Source organism: Myiozetetes cayanensis, unplaced genomic scaffold (genome assembly GCF_022539395.1).
Source record: "Myiozetetes cayanensis isolate MyiCay16 unplaced genomic scaffold, myiCay2020 scf627, whole genome shotgun sequence".
Classification (NCBI taxonomy): domain Eukaryota; kingdom Metazoa; phylum Chordata; class Aves; order Passeriformes; family Tyrannidae; genus Myiozetetes; species Myiozetetes cayanensis.
In genome coordinates, this window is record NW_026087884.1 from 11,094 (window position 1) to 22,499 (window position 11,406).

The window sequence follows — 11,406 nt, forward strand, 5'->3', positions numbered from 1 at the left end:
GCGCCCCTCCCCACCCCCAAATTTGGGGGGGTGAGGGAGGCATACCCTGCTAATTTGGGGGGTGGAGGGAGCTCCAGGAGTGAGGGGTGCTCACCCTGTTCCCCAAATTTGGGGGCTGGGGGCATCCCCGGATAGTTTGGGGTGTGAGGGGCTCCAGGAGTGAGGGGTGTTCATCCCATCCCAAATTTGGGGGGTGAGGGGGCACACCCTGCTAATTTGGGGAGTGAGGGGCTCCAGGAGAGGGGTGCTCACCCCATTCCCCAAATTTGGGGGCTAGGGGTACCCCTGATAGTTTGGGGTGTGGAGGGGGCTCCAGGAGTGGGGGGTGCTCACCCAATCCCCCAAATTTGGGGGGTCTGAAATGGAGGGAGGGGTAAAATGGGGGGATATGCCCACAGCCCACCCCCCAGCCCCGCCTTAGGGGAGCGAGGGGCTCCAAAAGTGGGGGACCCCACACACACCCCTTGGGATAGCTGGAATTGGGGGGGGTCAAAATGGGGGGATCCCCCTCCTTGGGATACCCGGAATGAGGGGGTGAAGTTGGGGGTCCTCCCTCATTGGGGGTATGGGGGGAGGGGGCAAAATGGGGGTCTCCCCCACCCCCCAATTCCGAGGTATATGAAATGGGGGAGGTGAAAATTGGGATTCCCTCCTCACCTAGGATACCTGGAATGGGAGGCTGAAAAGTGGGGACCCTTTTTGGGGTGGGAGTGGGGGGGAAAGAGGGACCCCCAAAAAAAAATTTGGGGTACGAGGGGCTCCAAAAGTGGAGGGGGCGCTCCAGGGGTTCCAAAACAGGGAGGACACCCCTGAATATGTGGAATTTGGGGAGGAGGGCTCAAGACTGGGATCCTCCTAAAACATGGGGCGTCTCCCCCTTTAGGATACCTGGAATGGGGACCCAAAAACACCCCCAAAATGAGCCCCCCCAGGAACCCTCCAAAAACCCAACGACCCCCAAAGAAGGAGAGAGACCCCCAAAAAAAGTTGGAGGAGCCCTGGGACACCCCCAAAACATGAGACACCCCCAAATTGGAGCCCCCTTTTCCCCCATGCACCCACAAAAACCTCAGGGGCCCCCTCCCTCAGCTCGGTGCCACCCTGGAAGAATCCCCCAAAATTTACCTCATGTCCCCCCACCGACTCAGGGACACCCTTTGGGACCCCCTCAAAAAAAAAAATGGGGTCCCCTCCTTTCTCCCCACCACAAAGGGGTCCCTCATTCCCCTCCCCCTTCGTGTACAATAAATCGTGGTTGTTGCTGCTCCTGGTGTGGGTTTGGGGACAACACCTCCCCCAGTGTCACCCTCCGTGTCCCCCTCAATGTCCCCAACACCCCTTGTCCCCCAGTGTCCCCAACACCCTCCATGTCCCCCAATGTCCCCAACACCCCTTGTCCCTCCAAGCGTCCCCCAGAGTCCCCAACATCCCCGTGTCCCCTCCAATGTCCCCAACACTCCCTTGTCCCCTCCAAGTGTCCCCAACATCCTCCATGTGCCCCCAATGTCCCCAACCTCCCTTTGTCCCCCTCAATGTCCCCAACACCCCCTTGTCCCTCCAAGTGTCCCCCAGAGTCCCCAACATCCTCCGTGTCCCCTCCAGTGTCCCCAACCTCCGTGTCCCCCAATGTCCCCAACACCCCCACATCCCTCTGTGTCCCCAATGTCCTCAGTGTCCCCAATGTCCCTCTGTATCCCCCCATATCCACCTGTCCCCCAATGTCCCCAGTGTCCTCCATGTCCCCCTAAATGTCCCCCCCAATGTCCCCAAAGTCCCCCTGTGTCCCCCATGTCCCCCCCAGTGTCCCCCATGCCCTCAAATGTCCCCCATGTCCCCCAGTGTCCCCCATGTCCCTATGTCTCCCCAATGTCCCCAGTGTCCCCCCATGTCCCCAATGTCCCTGTGTCTCCCTCCAGTGTCCCCCATGCCCCCAAATGTCCCCCCAGTGTCCCCCCATGCCCCCAAATGTCCCCCAGTGTCCCAAATGTCCCCCAGTGTCCCCAGAGTCGCCGAGGCGGCCTCAGCTCTAGGGTGTTTATTGGCGTCTCTAACACTCACTGATGCAGATAAATAGTGGACATTTGTCACCGCCACCGCCCTCGGGGACACCCCGGGGACACCCCCACCCCTCCCCCCCCTCCCCGTCCCACGCCCCCGGGACCCCGGCAGGGCCACCTCGGGGGAGGGGGAGGGGGAAGGGACAGGGTGGGGACGAGAGAGGGGACCCCATCCCGGTGGGGGGGACACCCCTGGGGACATCCCATGGGGACACCTCCTTGGGGGACATCCCATGGGGACATCCCATGGGGATATTCCATGGGGACATCAGCCATGGGGACATCCCATTGGGGACATCCCATGGGGATATTCCATGGGGACAGCCCTTGGGGACATCCCATGGGGACATCCCATGGGGACACCTCCTTGGGGACATCCCATTGGGGACATTCCATGGGGACATCAGCCATGGGGGACACCTCCTTGGGGATATTCCATGGGGACACCCCATTGGGGACATCCCATGGGGACACCTCCTTGGGGACATCCCATTGGGGATATTCCATGGGGACATCCCATTGGGGACAGCCCTTGGGGACATCCCATGGGGACATCCCATGGGGACACCTCCTTGGGGACATCCCATGGGGACACTGGCCATGAGGACATCCCATTGGGGACATCCCATGGGGACATCAGCCATGGGGACATCCCACTGGGGACACCTCCTTGGGGGACATCCCACTGGGGACATCCCCTTGGGGACATCGGCCATGGAGTCACCTCCATTTGGGGACATCCCCTTGGGGACACCCTCAGGGTCACCCCATGGGGACACCTCCCATCGAGGCCACTCCATGGGGGTCACCTCCTTGAGGCCACCCTGTTGGGGACACCCCCTTGGGGACACTCCCACGGGGACGTTCCCATTGATGCCACCCCTTTTTGGGGACACCCTTTTGGGGACACCCCCAGGGCCACCCCACAGGGATGTCCCCATTGATGCCACCCCTTTTTGGGGACACCCTTTTTTGGGGACACCCCCAGGGCCACCCCACAGGGATGTCCCCATTGATGCCACCCCTTTTGGGGACACCCCTTTTGGGGACACCTCCTCCCCCCCCATCCCCAGCGATGTCCCTCCCCTTTTGGGAGCCACTCCCCGGGACGTCCCCCACTGAGGTGTCACCCCAGGTGCCACCCCAGCCCCTCCCCCTCCGTCCTCAGGGTCCCCCTGCCCCTCCCCCCTTTATTTTGCTGCCATTTTCCCCAAATTCTCAGCTCATTTTTGCCTTTTTCTTTGTTTTGTTTCTTTTGTTTTCTTTCCCTTAAAGTGCGGTTTGGGGAGGGGACACGAAAGGGGGAGGGGGAGGTGACACGGGGGGGTGGGCGTGACACGCGCGGGGTGAGGGGAGGGCAGGGCGGTCAGTAGCAAACGCTGGCCACGAAAGTGCAAACGGGGGAGGGGCCGCGGGGGAGGGGAGGGGCTTGCACGAGGATTGTCCCGGTGCAAGAGAAGGGGGGCCTTGCACGAGGGTGGGGATGGGTGAGGAGGGTCCTGGGGTGAGGAGGGTCCTGGGGTGAGGAGGGTCCTCACACGAGGGTGGCCCTTGCACAAGGGTGGTCCTTGCACAAGGAGTGTCCTCACACGAGGGTGATCCTTGCATGAGGGTGGTCCCTGCACGAGGATGGCCCTTGCACGAGGACAATCCTTGCACGAGGGTGGTTCTTGCACAAGGACAATCCTTGCACGAGGAGGGTCCTTGCATGAGGATGGCCCTTGCACAAGGGTGGTCCCTGCACGAGGAGGGTCCCTGCACGAGGCCCAGGCTCACACGAGGGTGGCCCTTGCACGAGGATGGCCCTTGCACAAGGAGGGTCCTCACACGAGGGTGGCCCTTGCACGAGGACAATCCTTGCACGAGGACAATCCTTGCACGAGGACAATCCTTGCACGAGGAGGGTCCCTGCACGAGGCCCAGGATCACACAGGGGTGGCCCCTGCACGAGGGCAGAGCTTTGGCAGGGATGCACGAGGTCCTTGCACCCTCCCTTGCACGAGGAGGGTCCTTGCACGAGGCCCAGGCTCACAAGAGCAGTGTCCTTGCACGAGGGTGGCCCTTGCACGAGGAGTGTCCTCACACGAGGGTGATCCTTGCATGAGGGTGGCCCTTGCACGAGGACAATCCTTGCACGAGGACAATCCTTGCACGAGGCCCAGGCTCACACCAGGAGTGTCCCTGCACAAGGGTGGGCCTCGCACGAGGACAATCCTTGCACGAGGGTGGCCCTTGCACGAGGAGGGTCCTCGCACGAGGGTGGCCCTTGCACGAGGCCCAGGATCACACAGGGGTGGCCCCTGCACGAGGGCAGAGCTTTGGAAGGGATGAACAAGGTCCTTGCACCCTCCCTTGCACGAGGAGGGTCCTTGCACAAGGAGTGTCCTCACACGAGGGTGATCCTTGCATGAGGGTGGCCCTTGCACGAGGACAATCCTTGCACGAGGACAATCCTTGCACGAGGCCCAGGCTCACACCAGGAGTGTCCCTGCACAAGGGTGGCCCTTCCACAAGGACAATCCTTGCACGAGGGTGGTCCCTGCACGAGGGTGGTCCCAGCACAAGGGTGGTCCTTGCACGAGGCCCAGGCTCACACCAGGAGTGTCCTTGCACAAGGGTGGTCCTTGCACGAGGCCCGGGCTCACACGAAGGGCCACACGAGGACGGGGCCCTCGTGCAAGGAACGTCCTCGTGCACCAGCCCAGCCCTCGTGCCAGGAAGACCCTCGAGGAAAGAAAACCCTCGTGGAAGGAAAACCCTCACGCAAGGATGACCCTCAAGGAAAGAAAACCCTCGTGCAAGGATGACCCTCGTGCCAGGAGAACCCTCGTGCCAAGAAAACCCTCGTGGAAGGAAAACCCTCGTGGAAAGAAAACCCTCATGCAAGGATGACCCTCATGGAAAGAAAACCCTCATGCAAGGATGACCCTCGTGGAAAGAAAACCCTCGTGGAAAGAAGACCCTCATGCAAGGATGACCCTCGTGCCAGGAGAACCCTCGTGTAAGGAAGACCCTCGTGCCAGGAGACCCCTTGTGCCAGAAAGACCCTCGTGGAAGGAAAACCCTCGTGCAAGGAAGATCCTCATGGAAAGAAGACCCTCGTGCAAGGAAGATCCTCGTGCCAGGAGAACCCCCTCCCCCACGCCGTGGGTGTGCGAGCGTGGGAGTGCTCGAGTGTGGGACAGCCTTGCACGGGGGAGGGGAGGGGGAGGGCTGGGTGTGGGGAGGGCCTTGCACGAGGACCTGGGGGGTGAGGGGGTGCAAGGGGGGGGGAGGTGCACAAGGGCGGCCTTTGCACACTCACCATTGCACGAGGGCTCCCCTTGCACGCTCACTATTGCACGAGGGGGCCCCCCCCCTTGCACGAGGGGGCCCTTTGCACTCTGACAACTGCACGGGGACAGTCCTTGCACACTCACCATTGCACAGAGCCCCCCCTTGCACACTCACAACTGCACGGGGACAGTCCTTGCACACTCACCATTGCACAAGGACACCTTTTGCACACTCACCATTGCACAGGAAACCCCCCTTGCACACTCACAACGGCACAAGGACAGTCCTTGCACACTCAACATTGCACAGAGCCCCCCCTTGCACACTCACAACTGCACAGGGACAGTCCTGGCACACTCACCATTGCACAGAGCCCCCCCCTGCACACTCACCATGGCACAGGAACCCCCTTTGCACACTCACCATTGCACAGGGACAGTCCTTGCACACTCATAATTGCACAGGGACAGTCCTTGCACACTCACAATTGCACTAGGGTGGCCCTGGTACACTCACCATTGCACAGGGACAGTCCTTGCACACTCACCATTGCACAGGGACACCTTTTGCACACTCACCATTGCACAGGGACCCCCCTTGCACACTCACCATTGCACAGGGACACCTTTTGCACACTCACCATTGCACAGGGACCCCCCTTGCACACTCACCATTGCACAGGGACAGTCCTTGCACACTCACCATTGCACAGAGCCCCCCCTTGCACACTCATGACTGCACAAGGACAGTCCTGGCACACTCACCATGGCACAGGGACCCCCCTTGCACACTCACCATCACACAGGGACCCTCCTTGCACACCCCCAGGCCCCCCGGGGGGGTCACAGGCGCTGGAATGTCGCTGCGGTGCCGTTAAGGTGCCAAACAGGGGTCGGGGTTTTTGGGGGGCCCCGGGATAGTGGGGGGCCCCGGTGCACGGAGGGTGGGGGAGGGGCCCCAATAGTGGGGGCCCCTTTGGGGTGCAAAACGCTGAGAGGGGAGAGGGGAGGATGGGCCCCATATATTGGGGGCCTCTGGAGTGGGGGTCCCCCATTGCTGGGGGCTGGAACTGGGGAGGGGGCTACAGTGGGGGTCCCATACTAGGACAGGCCTCTATACTGGGGGAGGGGGGGGTTCTCTGCTATTTTAGGGGCCCCCAGGGAGTCCCACTTTAGGGGGAGGGGGGCCCTATACTGGGGAGTCCCTATAATGGGGAGGGGTCCCATTATCCTGGGGGGGGGTCCCCTATTCCGGGGGGGGCCCAGCCCCCATCCTCTCCCCTTCAGTTTGGGGCGACTGGAAGCCCCCCCAGTATACCCAGTGCCCCCCCCCAGTCTTATACTGGTCCCTGTGCTTTCCCCCCACACTGGAATTAGGGGGGGGTGTCCCCATTGCCCCCCCCCCCCCAAGTCCCAACAGGGGGAGTCCCATAACTACCTGTGGGACCCCCCAATTTCTCTGGGACCCCCTCGACCTCCTAAGGGACCCCCAAACTCTGTGGGGCTCCCCAAAATCCTACACCACCACCCCCGTCCGCCCAATTTCCTGGAGGTCCCCAAACCACCTTTGGGTCCCCCCAACATCTCCTTCAGGGCCCCCCCTTCTCATACAGGTCCCCCCAAACCATATGGGGTGCCCCAAATTCCTATGGGGACCCCTAAATTTCTATGAGGACCCCACATTCCTGTGGGACCCCCCTCCCCATCTTCTATGGGCCCCCCCCTTCTTCTATGGGACCCCCAAATTCTAATGGGGACCCCCTCAACTTCTACGGCCCCCCCATTTCCTAGAGGTCCCCAAACCACCTTTGGGGCCCCCCCCACGTGCTCTGCGACCCCCCCATAATTTTTGGGGCAGGACCCCCCTCTTCAAAACCCCACCCTGGCCTCCTCCTCCTCCCCCTCAAGTCCCTCCCCCGCTTTCCAGGGGCCGTTCCTCCCCCGCCCCGGGGAAGCCAAAAGTGGGGGCGGGGTGGGGAGGGGCGCGAGGGACCCCCCGCCCGCCGGCACCGCCCCCTCCCAGAAAGCCCCCTCGTTTTCGGGGAGCACGAGGGCGAGGGGGCAGGGGAAGGGGTAGGGGTAGGCGGCCACGAGCCGGGGAGGCGGGCAGGGGAAGGTGGTGGGGCGGCCGGGTGGGACCCTCCCCTGCTCCTGTGCCCCCCTCGGCCCCCGCCCTCGGGGGTCTGAGCCCTCCCCTCCTCAGCAGAGCCAGGGGCTGCTCCTGCACCGGGGCACCGGGGGCACCGGGGGTACCCCGAGCTGGGCCCGGCCTGGGGAGGGGGCGGCCCTCCGAGGGGTCACCCCAGCCCCGCTGTCACCTGGGGCCACCTCGGTGGGTGGGGAGTGACATCCCCGGGCTGGGGGTCGGGCGGCGGGACCCCCGCCCTGTCACCCTCGCCCCGTCCCCCGGCGCCCGCGGCCCCTCCCTCCCTGCCCGCGGCCGGGGGTGTAGGCGATGACGGTGGTGGCGGGGGCGACCCCGGCGGGGGGGACTCGGGGGTGACCCGCGGGGCGGGGGACTCCGGGCGGTGTCGCTTGGCGTGCGGCTCAGCGCCGCCGCCGCCTTGCACACCTTGGCGCAGCGGGCGCAGGCGAAGCGCAGCGACGGCCGCCGCCACCCGGGGGCCCTCCTCCGCTGTGCCCCCGCCCGCGACCCCGGGCCGTCCGTCCGCCGCGGCCGCGTCGTGTCCCCGCTGGTGCTTGCGCAGCTTCCGCAGCGCCGAGAAGCTCTTCCCGCACACGCGGCACGGGTGGAGCCGCTCGCGGCGCCGGGAGTCGCTATCACCGCCCTCCTCGGTGTCACCGACGACGCCACCGCCGCCGTCCCCCTCGGCCCAGCGCAGCGAGCGCAGCTTGCGGCGCCAGCGCGGCTTCTTCTCTCGCTTCGCCGCGCTCGGGGCGCCGGCCGGGTGCCGCCCGCCTTGCGCTGGGCTTGTAGGAGTAGTAGGGCCGCCACAGCCGGTCCTCGCGCCGCTGTCGCCGCGGGCGGCCGCGGTGGTGTCGGCGGCGGTGTTGGCGTCGCCGGCGGCGTCGCCGCGCAGGTCGTTGCCGGAGATGCGGCGCTTGACGATGGCCTCCTCGCCGATGCGCACCGTGATCTGGCACAGCGCCTCGCCCGCCGAGCCCGCGCACGCCGGCTTGGCCACGTAGGGTCATGGTGCGGCCGCGCCCTGCTGGAGGAGCCGCGCGGTGCCGCGGTGCCCGCGAGTCCTGCTGGGGCGGCCGCCGCGGCTGTGCCGGGCGCCCGCCCGGCCGCGCGCCGCGCGCGCTGGGCCTCGGCGTAGTCGCGCAGCACCTGCTTCTTCATGGGCACCGCGGGCCCGCGGGCGCCGCTGCACTGGGCACGCCCGGCGCTCTCGGCCGCCCGCCCGTTGTAGGCGATGACGGAGGCGGCGGCGCCGCTGCCGCGCACGATGACCGAGGGCGCGGCACGGCCGTAGGCGATCGCCGACGCCGGCTCGCCGCGGCGCCGAGCGCTCGCCGGAGCGCCGGGCACGGCGCGGGGGCGCCGGGCGGGCGCGCCCGGGGCAGCAGGACCCCCGCCTCGCCACGGCGCCCTGGCTGTAGGTCTTGTAGGGCCGCTTGTGCCCGCATGGGCAGCAGGCGGTAGAGCTTGAGCGCGTTGAGCTTGGGCCGGCAGCGCGCTGGGCGCTTCTCGGAGGCGATGAGCCCCGGGCTGATGCCGTGGAAGGCTTTTTGGTGCGCCTTGAGGTTGTAGTAGGTGACGTAAGGTGTCCCAGCAGAAGATGCACTGGTAGCGGCGCCGCCCGTGCCACACCTCGTGCTTGGTGCGGTACTGGCCAGCGCGAACACCTTGTCGCAGTAGCGGCACGGGTACTTGCGGCGCCACGAGTGGACGTTGGCGTGGCGCTTCAGGCTGGACAGCGCCATGTAGGAGCGGTGGCACACCCACGCACAGGTACAGCACCTGCCCGTCCACCACCTTCACCACCGGCTCCTGCTCCGGGCCCTGCCCAGCGCCCGGTGCCGCAGCAGCAGCGCCTTCTTGGCCGCCCTTGGGCGCCGGGCGAGCGGCCACGCTGGCGCCGGCGGGCGTGGTCGTGGTGGCCGTGGTGGTCGTGGCGGCGGCGGCGGCGGCGGCGGCGGCGGTAGCGGCGTCCCCATCCCCGTCGCGACAGCCGACCTCGTGCGTCTGCAGGCGCTTGACGTGGATGAAGCTCTTGCCGCAGTGGCGGCAGGCGAGGCCGCGGCGCCCGCGGTGCAGCTTGGCGTGGAAGGCCAGCGGCCACGAGCTGAAGCCGCGCCGCAGAGCCTCGCAGCGCAGCGGGCGACACCGGGCGACACCGGCGAGGCCGGCGACACCGGCGAGGGCGAGGACGGCGCCGCCGTGGCCGTGTCCCCCCCCGCCGTCTCGCCGGGCCGCGCCGGGCACGTGAGGTCCACGGGGGCGGCGGCGGGCGCGCGGGGGTCCCCCATGGCGGGGTTGGCGGCGGGGCGGCGGGCCCACGTGCCGTTGGCGTCCCGGGCGGCCGCGCTCCAGCCCCTGCAGCGAGGGGATGCCGAGGCGCCGGCCCACGGCCCCCAGCGCCCGCGCGGCCGCCGGCGACGGCACCGCCAGGCGCGAGTTGTAGATGAAGTTGAGCACGTCGGAGAAGACGCCGGCCTGCACGCCCGGCAGCTCCAGCACCTGGGCGGGCGAGGGGCAGGCGGGCTCCTGCGCCAGGGCGCGCTTGAAGAAGGGGCTGGAGGCGGCCAGGACGTTCTTATGGGCGCGGAACTTGGTGTCCTCGGCGATGATGGTGACGTCGCAGAACTGGCCCCGCAGCCGCTGCTCGTTCAGCTCCAGCAGCAGCGCCCGGCAGTGCCCGGCGTCCGACACCTCCACGACCGGAGCCATCCCCGCGCGGGCCACCTGCGGGGAGACGGAGGATGGAGGCACCCGGATGGGGGGATCCCTCATTCGGGGTCACCCACGCACCTGGATCCCCTATTTGGGGTCACCTGGATGGGTGGGTCCCTTATTTGGGGTCACCCACATACCTGGATCCCCTATTTGGGGTTATCCAAGTACTTGCATCCTCTATTTGGGGTCACCTGGATTGGTGGATCCCCTGTTTGGGGTCACCCAGGTACCTGGATCCCCTATTTGGGGTCGCCTGGATGGATGGGTCCCTTATTTGGGGTCACCCAGGTACTTGGATTCCCTGTTTGGGGTCCCCTGGATGGGTGGATCCCTTATTTGGGGCTGGATGGACACCTAGATCCCCTATTTGGGATCAGCCACATGCCTGGATCTCCTATTTGGGGTCGCCTGGATGGGTGGATCCCTTACTTGGGGTCACCCAGGTACCTGGATCCCCTATTTGGGATCACCTAAGTCCCTTCTACAGGGCTGGGTCCTCTCTATGGGGTCAACCAAACAAATGGGGCCCCTATTTGGGGTCACCTGGGTCCGTTCTCTGGGTGTTTGGGGGTCCCCATGGCCCAGCCGACCCCACTCACGGGGGTCCCCAACCCCACACGCCTCCACCCCCAGCCCCACAGATCGGGGGCTCTCAGTCCCACAGATCAGGGACCCCCAGCCCCACATATCCTGCTCTCTTGGTCCCAAATACACTCCCCCTGAATCCCACAGATGGGGGTCTCTTTGCCCCATGGATTGGGGTCCCCTTGCCCCATGGATTGGGATTCCCCAGTCCCCACACACCCACTGACACCCCCCCTACCCCACAGCTGTAGGGCCTGAGGGGGGGTCCCCCTGTGCTGTGGGGCCGGGGGGGGGTGTCCCCCCCAAGCTGGGGGTCCCCCCTGTGTTATGGGGCTGGGGATCCCCCCATGCTGTGGGGTCGGGATGGGGGTCTCTGTGCTGTGGGGTGAGGCCGGGGGACCCCCCTCACTGTGTCCGGGGGTCTCTGTGGGGCCGGGCCCGGGGTCCCCCCTCACTGTGTCCGGGGGTCCCCCTCCTGTGGGAGTCGGGCCCGGGTCTCCCCTCACTGTGTCCCAGGGTCCCCCCACTGTGTCCGGGGTCCCTGTGGGGCCAGGTCCGGGGTCCCCCTCACTGTGTCCGGGGTCCCCTCCTGTGGGGCCGGGCCTGGGTCTCCTCACTGTGTCCT

At 66.1% G+C, this 11,406-nt stretch overlaps 1 pseudogene; it reads right to left on the minus strand.

Moving 5' to 3' along the window:
* Positions 1 to 7,629: 7,629 nt before the first annotated feature.
* On the minus strand, positions 7,630 to 10,202 carry LOC126651483 (zinc finger and BTB domain-containing protein 4-like; annotated as a pseudogene).
* Between the last annotated feature and the right edge of the window lie 1,204 nt (positions 10,203 to 11,406).